The sequence below is a fragment of the Pseudophryne corroboree genome, chromosome 8 (genome assembly GCF_028390025.1).
Source record: "Pseudophryne corroboree isolate aPseCor3 chromosome 8, aPseCor3.hap2, whole genome shotgun sequence".
NCBI classification, from domain to species: Eukaryota; Metazoa; Chordata; class Amphibia; order Anura; family Myobatrachidae; genus Pseudophryne; species Pseudophryne corroboree.
This window is the reverse complement of record NC_086451.1, coordinates 327,863,612-327,878,349: the sequence shown is the minus strand read 5'-3', so window position 1 is coordinate 327,878,349 and position 14,738 is coordinate 327,863,612.

Here is a 14,738-nt window from a genome sequence, read left to right as displayed (position 1 = left end):
TACTCACAGAGAGACATATCGATCTCATGTCCCCTATACTGTGGTAATTGATAGCATTATCAAATCAATTTTATTTTGATCCTTCTCTCTGTTCTCCCTTTTTCATTTTGGACTCTGGCTCAGGCCCTAGTGGCGCATTTAGACCCTGCAAGGCCTTTAAGCACCAGGGCCCATCTAACACCACAACGGGGTCCCCAGCCAGTGTTCCTTCTTTTCTCATCTCTACGGCACAGTCGACGGTCCTACTCTCATCTTTCCTCCGCTCATGGATGAGGTCAGACAGCAGATGGGATTCGTTTACTAGAGTGTCTACATTTGTCTTTTTCACTGTCCATGTTATATTATAACACAATCTTTTGTTATTAAACCCTATACGCATCTAAGTGATTCCGGCATGCTGACATCTGCCCATATGCATAGGATTTGTAATACATCTTGATGCCTTTATCAAGATATGCTTAGGGTCGTTTTTGTGTTTTTTTGGGGGGTTTTTTCAAATTTTTGATCATACCTCTTGAACAACCACCATTCCCATATGATCTTAGGGGGATACTGTGTTCACATATTTATGTACGGGTCTTATGGCAGTTACGTGGCTTGCTGAATCGTGACTAGAATTTGGTCTAGATGGAGTGGCTGCTGTTTAGGCACCTGCATCTGTTACAAATATAACTTGATACATATTATCAAATTGTCAGTATCATGCTCAAGATTATACAAAAGGATACATATGAACTATAATACAGATGAGGTGCCCAGTATTTTCAAATAGCAACCATGTATTCTTTATTCAGCAAACAAAGACATGTACAGTAATTTTGAATCATCTTTATGGAAGAGGGATCAGCCATCAATGCAGAAGTGTTTATCTATTTATGGGGATAAGTCGATCCTAAGAAGGTATTTAGCACGATTCATGCCGCTTGTTGTAATCCAGACACATTATTGGTTTGGATTTTATGTATGAGACATTCAAGTTTCAATATTAGATACCAATGTGTTGTCTGATTAAATATGTTTTTAAAAAATATCACTACTGCTGTTTGCTAAAAGTCTGATAGATTACTATCATTGTCTTTCTATTATTTTTTGAGCAAGATACAGAATCTCAAGAAGACAATATCTGCTCATGTATATATTTTTACCAATGTTCATAAGGGGATTCATCAAATGTTATTTAAAGTATACCCCTTTCATTTTTTAGTCAAGTACTGAATAATAAAAGTTATGTTTTAAATAAATAAACTACGAATAAATACATACATATCATAAAAAAGAGTGCTCCAAACAAAGGAATTTCTTTTCTTTTGGAGAGTTGTGGGTTTTTCCATACCCACCAAATAAATGTGTATCTGTTACATAATTCCTGGGAGCACCTCCAACATAAGAACAGTTGCCTATTGGGGCCTAATTTTTTTGTCTAGTTGGTTATCATTAATTAATTAATTATTTATATCTAGTCTGGTGCAGGATAAACCTTAATTCGATAAGTTACTAGTAGCCCAGACTTCTTTATACTGTATACACTGCATTTGCTAATTGCTACACACAGTAACTATAATAACTACTGTAGCTTTACCCATATAATATATATTTTTCTTTTTATACATTTTACAACCTTAATATAACACTCTGAATGCCACAAAACATACTGTAATTGCTATCTTTACCTGCCAGGAGCAGCATTAGCTATCCCGATATAAAAATACAAAAGCATTGCATTGTTATCTCGACGGGTGTTCTTGTTAAAATGCATAGACTGATGGAAAGCACTTTTTTATGTTATTGAATTGCTGATCTATAGAAACTTACAGACAATTCAATGTTGAAATGCTATAAGGAAGGCAACACTTGTGTCCTGCCAGTTACATCAATGTTTTAGCCATTTACACAGCATTAAACAGAAATATATGAGATAAAAAAGTGTGTTATGCTGGCCATACACTTGTCCGATGCCCCGCGACGCGACATCGCGGGGCATCGCACCGGCAGTTCAGGTGCGATGAAATCGCATCTGAACTGCCAAAGTGATTACCATGCGATCATACGATAGATTGCATGGTAATCACGTGATGGGCACATCACCGCCGAGTTGGAGCGGCCTCTGGCCACTCCCGGCGGGTGCCCATCGCACATCACAGTGTGATATATCTCATGTGGGTTTAAAACCACATGCGATCGCACTGCAATGCGAGAAATATTATGTACAGCACATAATATCTTGAAACGCGATATTCGAGCGGCGTGCCCGCGCATCGCATCTCAAGGTACCTAAAATTTGCATACAATCCTTCGATTTCTCTCACAGTTGTGGTCGAAATCGAAGGATAGCACCGATTATCTCATAAGTGTATGGGCACCATTAGTGAGATCACAACAACCTCTTGTCAATGATATTAATCGTAATGATACTCAACAAATGCACACAAATGGGTTTATTTGTGAAGCGTTAAGTTGTAAAACCCCATGCCTCTGATTGTTTGTATGCCCAATATTTAAAAGATCAGTGCTTTTACTAGTAAGACATGGCTAGTAAAAGCATTGCATTATTAAATATTAGTCATAAACAGGTTCCAAGTTTTACATCCCAGAAAATAAAAATGTTTTCCCCCAGCACACCAAAAAGTATCAGCAATAAAACTTGAACACTACATGTTAACAGAAAATTCACAGATCTTAGTTCCATATGTTTGCAAAGATGTAGTAGAAACCACCAGGCCACATCAAGGCTTCTCTGATACTGGTGGTCCCTAAAGTTACATGATAACAGCACCCACTCTGGGTAATATAATCGCTTATTGTTATATTACATTATAATAGCTCACCTGGAGTCACCCCTAGATCCTCCAAATGTCACTACAAGAACCAGCAAGCCCTTCGAATGCTGTTCCCATCTATGCCTCTCAGAACATAAATATAAACTGGTAGCTGCTCAATCAATGTAGTAATACTTTTAGTGTACCTGAAATTATTACTAAATTGATTGAGCCGCTATCATTTTATATCCTGACACCAGAGGCGATTTAGACCTCATGGGGCCCTAAGCAAGATACTGATTTGGGGCCCTCCTTCTTTAAACAATCCATAGCACTATATTGGTCATTCCGAGTTGATCGCAGCTAGCAACTTTTTGCTGCTGATGCCATCAACTAATCCACGCCTATGGGGTAGTGTATTTTAGCTTAGCAGGGCTGCGTTCGCTTGTGCAGCCCTGCTAAGCTAAAAAAGTTTTGTGCTGCTGAAGAGTAAGGTTGGTTATATTTACCCTGTGCGACGGATCCAGCGACGTTCCTCCCTGCTTTGACGTCAGACACCCGCCCTCTGTGTGCCTGGACATGCCTGCGTTCGGACGACCACTCCTCAAAAACGGCATCCAACGGTGAGTATCCGCCCTGGACCGCCTCTCCTCTGTCAATCTTCTTGCGATCGGCGCTGCATCTTCTTTTTTTGCTGTGCGCGCCGTTGTTCATCGACATCCGTCACCGGGCAAAGCTGTGTGTGCGCGAACCGCATGCCGCGCATGCGCGGTTCCGACCTGTTTGCACCGCAGCGAAGAACCGATGCATGCGATTGGGTCAGATTGACCCTCTATATCCTGTCAACACTGCCCCTGACTGTGCCTTCCTCCCTCGCATGACCATGACTGCCTCCACTATCAGCTCTCCCAGTAGCTGCGTTGCCTCTCGCAGGGGAGGCTGGAGATGAGCAGCGCCAGCCGAGGCAGATCTATACCTTTCTTTTAGGGTTCCAAATTTTTATTAATTTGTCATCAGGATAAAAACATACATATAAACGTGAGAGCAATAGTTACGTTGATGCGCTCCTTCTGTTATTTGTCTATGGTAATTGTTCTTAGTGGTAGTTAGCAATAGCTCATGTAGTGATGTTTAATACTTAGGTGGTCATTCCGAGTTGTTCGCTCACTAGCAGTTTTTAGCAGCCGTGCAAACGTTATGCTGCCTCCCACTGGGAGTCTATTTTAGCTTAGCAGAAGTGCGAACGAAAGGATCGCAGAGCGGCTACAAATAATTTTGTGCGGTTTCAGAATAGCTTCAGACCTACTCAACGCTTGCGATCACTTCAGACTGTACAATTCCTGTTTTGACGTCACGAACACGCCCTGCGTTCGCCCAGCCACGCCTGCGTTTTTTCGAACACTCCCTGAAAATGGTCAATTGATACCCAGAAACACCCTCTTCCTGTCAATCACTCTGCGGCCAGCAGTGCGACTGAAAAGCTTCGCTAGACCTTGTGTGAAACTACATCGTTCGTTGTAATAGTGTGCCGCATACGCATGCGCAGAAGTGCCAATTTTTGCCGGATCACTGCGCAGCGAACGAAAGCAGCTAGCGAACAACTCGGAATGACCCCCTTAAACCACAGATTCCTCTGTGGGTGGCTGCTCGGTTCTTTATATACCACTTGGTAGGTGGTTTTTGGTAATCTGTGAAGACAGTGGGGAGGGAACAAGTGCCTAATAGTGCAATAATTTTGGATAAAATTTGATAATGTATATAATGCAGGTGGTACCTGTACCAGATTTTGATAGATATATAACAGCCTGTAACCAGATCTTTAATGAAGCAGCTCCAGGGACATGTATTCACTCTTTGCCTCAGTTTGTGGAACTACAGGTCACAGCTAGCTCCTGCATAGTTAGTTGTTTCCCAGTGCCTCAGCTCCTGCTTTCATAGTTAGTTGTTTCCCAGGGCATCAGCCCCTGACTGTGCCTCCCTCCCTCACATGACCATGAGGCAGTAGCCGCAGCACCCATGCAGTGGGAGAAGATTGCAGAGCCTACTCTCAGGCAGCGTGGGGATCCATTCTGCTCGTCTCCTGCCTCCACCATCAGCTTTCCCAGTAGCTGCATTGCTGCTGGCGGTGGAGGCTGGAGATGGACAGCGCCAGCCGGGGCAGATCTATACCTTTCTTTTAGGGTTTCAAATGTTTATTACTTCATCATCAGGATAAAAACATACATATAAAAGTACCTTATAAATACAGTCCCAGCACCACGTGTTGTCACTCCAGCGTGCGTGTCCGGTATGAGTACTCTCATACCGGACTCGCACGCTGAGCGTCCTCATACTGGACCCGCACACGTGGTTCTGGGACTGTATTTATAAGATACGTTTATATGTATGTTTTTATCTTGATGACGAATTAATAAAAATTGGAAACAAAGCATTCCTGCTGTAAAGTGTGGTAAAGTACTATTGGTCCAGCACCTGGGTGCTGGGTTTAAAGCAGTCTCTCTCTCATGAGCAGAGGCGGATTGGCCATAGGGTCTACAGGGAAGATTCCCGGTGGGCCGACGCCCCCTGTGTGTCCTGTTTTGTTTGAGTACATGTGGTCCTTTTTATAGACATAATGAATAAGATGCAAAATAATTTGCATATATGAAAATTACTTTGCCACTTATCCTGTGATTGCAGTGTATGCTATGTCTGCCTGCTTGGCTGATATATATAAGATTGAGTGAATAGTGATTGGGATACGATTGGTGTAAAATGCAAGAAAAAATATCTTTCTAAAGAATGATATAGTTTCCTAAATTCTGAAGGCGTAACATATAATCTGCTCATAATATTTAATTTTATTTATTTTTAACTTCCCCCTTGATGCTGGACATGCCCACTATCTGGAAAGTCTTGGGGGGAGGGTGCTACTGCCATGGCCCATGGCTAGACCTTACACTTCTGGTGCTGCCCATGTGGGGCCACTAGTACAAATTTTTCCAGGGCCGCTTTTGGTTCCCAATCCGACCCTGCTCATGAGTCAGGGCTCCTGAAGGCAGATGGTGTGCAGGTGATAGGTCTGCTAGGGACAGTGGGATCCGGAAGACTGGGACACTAGTGTCAGGATGCTGGGACCTGAAGGGTTCCTTATTTAGTAAGAGGGAGTGAGGCAGGGCCTAACCTCCCTGGTTGTTTATACGAGAGACAGTGATCTTTGTTTTATGTATATCTTTGTTTTTGAGCTACCTGAATAAAAGTTATTTGTTGTTTTTGCACAAGCCTGGAGTCGGTCGCTGGTGAAATTTTTGTAGCAGAGCACATTCTAGCAAGACCCCTGTTACAATATATATATATATATATATATATATATATATATATATATATCTCACATGTAGATATGGCAGCACTCACAGGAGTACATCAAAGTAGAATCAGGCAACTGGCACCACGAGCGTCATCGGCATTTCAGTTTTAATGATAAAACTTTCATTAGGTTCATTTATCTTTTAAACCGAAACGTTGATGACGCCCATGGTCATCTGATTCTACTTTGATACGTTGATGACCCGTGAGTGCTACCATATCTACATGTGCTATATTTGCCACTGAGGTGACGTGGGAACACACCCAGGCAATACCTGACATAAGATCCGAGTGCCAGCATCTGGAAAAAATAATAATATATATATGTATATATATATATATATATATATATATATTAGCCCAACTCTGTGATTCTGTGCCTGGCCGTAACGCTGGGCGGAGTCACAGATCTGGGCAGGAACAGTCCCCTCCCTCTCTCCGCCCAGTCCCCTCCCCATCTCCGCCCAGTCCCCTGTCTCCCTTCTCCCCGTACACTCCCTGCCCCTGGTGACATCGCAGCCGCTGACTGTGAGCGGAACTCACACTACCCGCCTCACAGTCTTGCGGCTGCCGCTGAGTCAGGGGGACATGCTGAGCACTCGCAGCCGCACTCACCCCCCCTCCCACCCGCGGCAACCACGCGCATCTGCACCCCACCGCGGCACTCCCGCCCTCTCCCCATCCTGCAGCACCAACATCCGTGGCATCCACCCGTCACTTACTTTTATAAGACCCGGTGCGGTCGCGGGTGAAAAGGGGGCGTGGCTTCACAGAAGGGGGCGTGGTTTCGCGTCCCGACCCCCCGTTTGTGGGTCGGGGGATACGGCCTTCACCCGGACACTGCTGAATCTGCAGTGCTGGCTTCTGCATTGTGACAGGAGCCGGCACTTTGGTGTCACCCCTCAGAGGGTAACACCCGGGTGCGGCCCGCACCCCCTGCACCCACGTTGTGGCGCCACTGCTCCCGCCCCCTCCCCCACCCATAGCACAAACACCCGCCGCATCCACCCACCACCCGCGGCACTCCCGTCCCCTCCCCCACCCAGAGCACAAACACCCGCGCCACCCACCCGTGGAACTCCCGCCCCCTCCCCCACCCGTAGCACCAACACCCGCGGAAACCAACCGCATTCGCCCCTTACCCGCGGCACTCCCACCCTTTCCCCCACCCGCAGCACCAACACCCGCGCCACCTACCCGCGGTACCCACCGCATCCACCCACCACCCGTGGCACTCCACCCCCTCCCCCACCCGCAGCACCAACACCCGCACCACCCGTGGCACTCTGCCCCCTCCCCCACCCACAGCACCAACACCTGCTGCCCCCCCTGCGGCACCCAACGCATCCCCAGCATCCGCTCCCACCCGCGGCACTCACGCCCCCACCCGTAGCTCCCACACCTGCAGCACCCCCGCCCCTCCCCCACTGTAACCCTGCCCCTCCCCCATACCCACCTCTCCCCCCCGCTGCACTCTTCACCCAACCCGCACCACCACCGCATCTGCCCCTCCTGCACCCACCCCTCCCCCACCCGCACCACCGCCCCAACCCTCGGAACCCAAGCAGCTGTCTCCCACCACCCAACTGCACCACCACTGTTCCAGCCCCTGCCCCCCCTCCGCACCTGTCCCCCCACCCATGGCACCACGCCCCCACCCCCAGCCCCCCCCCCTCCCCCATCCACGGCACTCCCACACCAGCTTCTCCCACAGCCCTCCCACAACCACATCACCCCTGCTCCCAACCCCCCACCGATGGCACCCCCACCCCTCTCCTACGCACAGCACCCCTGCTCCCGCACCCCCACCCCTCCCCTACCTGTAGCACCCGCCCCTGCAACCGTGGCACCCTCAAACCCACCCACCCCCAAATGCACCACACCGGCAAATCGCCCCCTCCCCTACCCGTGGCACCCCCCACTCCACCACCATACCCACCTCTCCCCCCGCTACACCCCTGCATCCTCCACTCCACCCCCACCACCACTGCATCTGACCCTCCTGCACCCACCCCTCCCCCATCCGCCCATCCGCAACACCCCTGCTCCTGCACCCCCTCCCCCACCCACGCCACACCCCCAACCCTCGGAACCCCCGCAGCCGCCTTCCAACCCCCATCCGCACCACCACTGCACCCGCCACTGCCCCCCCACACCTGTCCCCCACCAATGGCACAACGCCCCCACGCCCAGAACCCACCCCCTCCCCTACCCACGGCACTCCCACACCAGCTTCTCCCACAGCCCCCCAAACCCACATCACCCCTGCTCCCAACTCCCAACCCATGGTGCCCCGACCCTCCACTACGCACAGCACCCCTGCTCCCGCACCCAAACCCCTCCCCTCCCCTACCTGCAGCACCACCCACCCGCCCCTGCAACCATAGCACCCTCACACCCACCCACCCCCAACCGTACCACCCCGGCACACCCGCCCCTCCCCCACTCCACCCCCATACCCACCTCTCCCCCGCTACACCCCTCCACCCCACCCGCACCACCACCGCATCAGCCCCTCCTGCACCCGCCCGTCCCCCATCCGCAACACCCCTGCTCCCGCACCCCCTCCCCCACCTGCGCCAACCCTCGGAAACCCCCGCAGCCGCTTCCCACACCCCAACCGCAGCACTACTGCACCCGTCCCTGCCCCCCGCACCTGTCCCCACACCCATGGCACCACACTCCCACCGGCAGCCCCCCCTCCCCCACCCACGGCACTCCCACACCAGCTTCTCCAACAACCCCTCCCACACCCATATCACCCCTGCTCCCAACCCTCCACCCATGGCACCCCGCCCCTCCCCTACGCACAGGACCCCTTCTCCCGCACCCCCACCCCTCCCCTTCCTGCAGCACCACCCGCCCCCGCAACCATGGCACCCTCACACCCACCTTCCACCCAACCGCACCACCCCGCCAAATGGCTCCCTCCACCACCACAGCCGGCCCTTCCCAACTGCGTTAACCCTGCACCAGCCCCTCACCCACTCACAGCGCCCTCTGATCCCCTCCCCCATCCGCCCCATCCCCGCACCCGCCTCTCCCCTGCCCGCGGCACATCCGGACCACCACCACCCCCCCACAGCCAGCACACCCCCACCCACAGCACCTCCGGCCCCTCCCCCACCCCCATTATCTACAGACACCTCCCCCACCCCCAGCACTTCTACAAACCATCACCCAACCTCCCCCTCTGCAACCCCACCTCCCCCTACATCGCCTCTCCCCACACACAGCACCTCCAGGCCCCCTTCTTCATCCACAGCCTCCTGCACCTGCCCCTCCACCACCAGCAGCATCTACAGACCCCATCCACACCCCCTCACGCCCCCCCCCCCCACCCCTGGCACCCTACCCGCAGCATCCTCACACCCGCCCCTTCCCCACCGCCGCACCCCCTCCCCTGCCCCTCCCCTACCTGCCGCAGCTGCACCAACCGCCCTACCCCAACTGCAGTATTCCTGCACCAGCACCCTCCCCCAACCACCGCAGCAACACACCTGGCCCACCACAACCGCCGTAACCCCGCACCCACCCCTCACTCATCCACAGCGCCCACGGACCCCCTCCCCCATCCGTGCCATCCCCGCACCCGCCCCTCCCCTGGCTACCGCACATCCACATCACCTACCCCATCCAGATCACGTACCCCACCCGCAACACCCCCGCCACTCCCACAACCACAGCACCTACCCGCCCGCATTATCTACAGACACCCTCCACATCTGTAGACCTCCTGCCCCTCCCCCACCTGCAACACCTCTGGACCACCACCCGAACCACCTCCGGACTCCCTCCCCCATCCACAGCTCCCCCACATCCACCCCTCCCCCATCCACAACATCTACATCCCCCATCCGTGCCATCCCACACCTCCCCCACCCACAGCACTTCTAAAACCCATCACCTAAGCTCATCCCCCCTGCACCTCCAAACGCACACCCCTACATCACCCCTCCCACACACACATCACCTCCATACCCCCTCCTTCATCCACAGTCCTCCGCACCCACCCCTCCCCCACCAACAGCAACTACACTCCCCATCCGCACCCCCTCTACACCTCCCCCTCCCCCACCCACAGCACCTCTGCACCCTTTACGCCATCCGTGCCCCTGCACCCACCCCTCCGCCACCCACAACACCTCTGGACCCCCTCCCACACCCACCCCTCCACCACACGTAGCACCTCGGACACCATCCACAGCCGCTACAAGTGATTCCCTGAATCGGGCTGATCAGCCGCACGGATAGGAATCTCACTGAACCCACCCCCTTTCCAAACCCCCCCAAACTTTTGTGAGTATAGTTGCTACCAATGGACATTGGATTAATTAGAAACACTAATACTGTGGCCATTATGTGTATAAGCAACACTGCTACCTGTGCCCATTGTGTATAAGTGGCGCTGCTACCTGTGCACACTGTGTGTATAAGCGGCTCTGCTACCTGTGGGCACTGTGTGTATAAGCGGCTTTGCTACCTGTGGGTATTGTGTGTATACGCCGCTCTGCTATCTGTGGGTATTGTGTGTATAAGCGGCTCTGCTAGCTGTGGGTACTGTGTGTATAAGCGTCTCTGCCCCCTGTGGGTATTGTGTGTATAAGCGGTTCTGCTACCTGGGGGTATTGTGTGTATAAGCGGCTCTGCTAGCTGTGGGCACTGTGTGTATAAGTGTCTCTGCCCCCTGTGGGTATTGTGTGTATAAGCGGTTCTGCTACCTGTGGGTAATGTGTGTACATGTGGCTCTGCTACCTGTGCCCATTGTGTGTATAAGCCCCTCTGCTACATGTGGGCACTGTGTGTATAAGCGCCTCTGCCCCCTGTCGGTATTGTGTGTATAAGCGGTTCTGCTACCTGTGGGTATTGTGTGTATAAGTGGTTCTGCTACCTGTGGGTATTGTGTGTATAAGCGGCTCTGCTACCTGTGGGCATTGTGTGTATAAGCGGCTCTGCTACCTGTGGCCACTGTGTGTATAAGCGCCTCTGCTACCTGTGGGTATTGTGTGTATAAGCGGCTCTGCTACCTGTGGCCATTGTGTGTATAAGCGGCTCTGCTACATGTGGGTATTGTGTGTATAAGCGGCTCTGCTATCTGTGGGCACTGTGTGTATAAGCGCCTCTGCCCCCTGTGGGCACTGTGTGTATAAGCGGCTCTGCTACCTGTGGCCATTGTGTGTATAAGCGGTTCTGCTACCTGTGGGCGCTGTGTGTATAAGCAGCTCTGCTACCATTGGGTATTGTGTGTATAAGCTGCCCTGCTACCTCTGGCCACTGTGTGGATACCTGGCTCTGATACCTGTGGCCACTGTGTGTATAAGCTGCGCTGCTACCTGTGGGCGCTGTGTGTATAAGCTGCGCTGCTACCTGTGGGTATTGTGTGTATAAGCGGTTCTGCTACCTGTGGGTATTGAGTGTATAAGCGGCTCTGCTACCTGTGGCCATTGTGTGTATAAGCGGCTCTGCTACCTGTGGCCACAGCACCTTGGTATCTTATCTACAGTGCATTGCTGTTACTCATCTGGTACTTCATAATGCAGACACTAGCAATATATACTACACTCTACACTATGTTATTCATTGTGCCCTGCGGCCACTCTGCACGCCCTCACAAAGGCCTACGCCCCCTTACAAATATTTACCCACTGCCATAAAAAAAAAATCAGGTAATACTCCATCTAAAAACAATTATAGCACAGCTGAAGCCCGTGCAGGGGATAACGGGTCGTAGCCTCTTGCAACGGTATTTTCTCTCTAACCCCTTGCCTCTCTTTATTCTCTCCCTACCACCCTGACTCTCCCTATCCTTTACCCATCGCACAGCGTTTCTGCACATTCCCTTTCTCCCCCCCTACACATCTCTATCTTATTTCAACTGGACACCATTTCTGTATGCCCTCTATACTGCCCTGCGTTTCTGATTCTGTTATCTACCGCCCTGCGTATGTTCAAAGGCGTGCAGAGGTTAACGGGGCGTAGCCCCTAACGACGGTGTGAAGAGCGCCCGTAAGGGAGGCTGACCTGGACCCCACTTAACCACAGATCGGGAGGACAGTGTGGCTGGACGGTGTGGTTTTTCCTTGGGAGAGCTGACAGGTGCTTTGTGCGCACTGGGGGTTACCGGTGAGATGTGCACAATGTTGCTGCTGATCTTGTCAGGCTCCTCATCCTCCGGTGATGGATGCCGGGCTGCTGTGTAGTGTAGCTCCCCCAGTCCTCCTCCCTGTTTGCGGGCAGTGGCAAATGCAGGATTTTCATGGGGGGGGTTTCCATACATATATGTATAATATACATGTATGTTGTGATGCAAAAGCTGAGACTCAAAAAATAGGATTTTGGTACTTACCAGGTAAATCCTTTTATTTGAATCCATAGGGGGCACTGGAGTACTCTTGGGATATGGACGGCCTCCACAGGAAGTAGGCACTGAATAAATTAATTTTGAAACTACACCTCCCCTCCATATCCCTGAGTACCTCAGTGTTTTTTACTGAGCCGAACAGGAGCGATAGAGAGGTTGACAGTGTAGAATTACGTATAACATAACGGACAACAATAAAGTTGACACAACATCACTGACAACTAAACAGTTGACACCATAACCGATTAGAACTTGTTAATCTGAACCAGTCGGTGAAAATGTGTTACCATAAGATCTACTGAACCTACCCCAAACAAGGTAAACTGCTCTGGGTGGGCGTCCAGTGCCCCCTATGGATTCAAAGAAAAGGATTTACCTGGTAAGTACCAAAATCCTATTTTCTTTTTCATCCACTAGGGGTCACTGGAGTACTCTTGGGACGTACCAAAGTTTCCCCCGTGGGCGGGAGAGCTGTTTGGCACATGTAACACTAGGCGGCCAAAGCTAGATGCTGATGCCGCCAACGTATCAAACTTGTAGAGGCGCACAAACGTGTGCACCGAAGACCATGTAGCCGCCCGGCAAAGCTGTGTCGCAGAAGCTCCACGACTCGCTACCCATGATGTTCCCACAGCCCGTGTGGAATGAGCTGTTACTGATGTAGGCGGCTGTAACCTAGCATGAAGGTAAGCATGACGTATGGTCAGTTTAATCCAACTGGATAAGGTCTGCCTAGAAGCTGGCCAACTCATCTTGGCAGCATCATAGAGAGCAAACAACGTATCCGTCTTACGAACGGTCGACGTTCGGGATACATAAATGCGTAATGCGCGTACCACATCCAACCTACCAGAGTCTCCTGTAACACAGGAACTACTATTGGTTGATTGATGTGAAAAGATGACACTACCTTTGGTAGAAAAGCGGAATTCGTCCGGAGTTCCGCTCTGTCATCATGAAACACTAAATACGGTGGCTTGCACGACAAAGCACCCAAATCTGAAACACGCCTTGCTGACGCTAAGGCTAAAGGAAAAATTGTTTTCCCAATTGAGAAATTTAATATCCACTTGTTGTAAGGGTACATAATAAAAAGACTGTAAGAAATCTAAAAACCAGATTCAAGTCTTATGGCGCAGTAGGTGGAGTGAATGGAGGCTGAACTCTGAGGACACCCTGCATAAAGGTGTGAACCGACGGCAATAGGGCCAATCTACTATGAAAATAAATGGACAACGCCGATATCTGCATCTTAAGTGTGGATAAACTCAGACCTCTATCTAACCCCATCTGTAGATATAACAAAAGACGGGATAACTTAAAAGATGATGTCGGAAACTTCCGAGCTTCACACCAACCTACATAGGCACGCCAAATTCTGTAATAATGAGCTGCCGTAACCGGCTTCCTAGCTCGTAACATGGTTGGTATAACAGATTCTGGAATGCCCTCTCTTCTTAAGAGGGCTGTCTCAACAGCCACCCCGTCAAATGCGGCCGTGCTAAATCGGGGTAAAGGAACGGACCCTGCTGTAACAGGTCAGAACGTAGTGGGAGCGGCCAAAGACCAACTGCGAGTAGACCGCGGAGATCCGAGAACCAAGCTCTCCGAGGCCAAAGAAGCGCCACTAGTATAACTGTGACAGACTCTCCTTTGATCCGTTTTAGCCACAGAGGGAGCAGTGGAAACGGTGGAAACAGATACACGAGACTGTATGGCCACGTGATTGTGAGAGCATCCACCGCCACTGCCTTTGGATCTCTCGTTCTGGACACGACCTGGGGCGTTTGATGATTGTGGCGAGATGCCATCAGGTCCACCTGCGGGTAACTCCATTTCTGGACCAGCATGTGAAATACTTCTGGATTTAATGCCCATTCTCCTTGAAAATTCAGACAGCTGAGATAATCTGCCTCCCAGTTGTCCACTCCCGGAATGACTACTGCCGACAATATCATTTGGTGATACTCGGCCCAATAGAGGATTCAAGCTACTTCCCGCATTGCCATACGGCTTTTCGATCCTTCTTGTTTGTTGATGTATGCGACCGCCGTCGCATTGTCTGACTGCACCTGAACAGCCTGAGCCTGCAGCCTGTGCACTGCTTGTCGTAGCGCATTGTAAATTGCCCGGAGTTCCAGGACATTTATAGACAGCAATCTTTCGTGAATCGCCCAGAGACCCTAGAGCTGATAATTTTGAACTACAGCTCCCCAACCTCTGAGACTCGCGTCCGCCGTGAGAATTATCCAATTCCAGGCACCGAACCGTTTCCC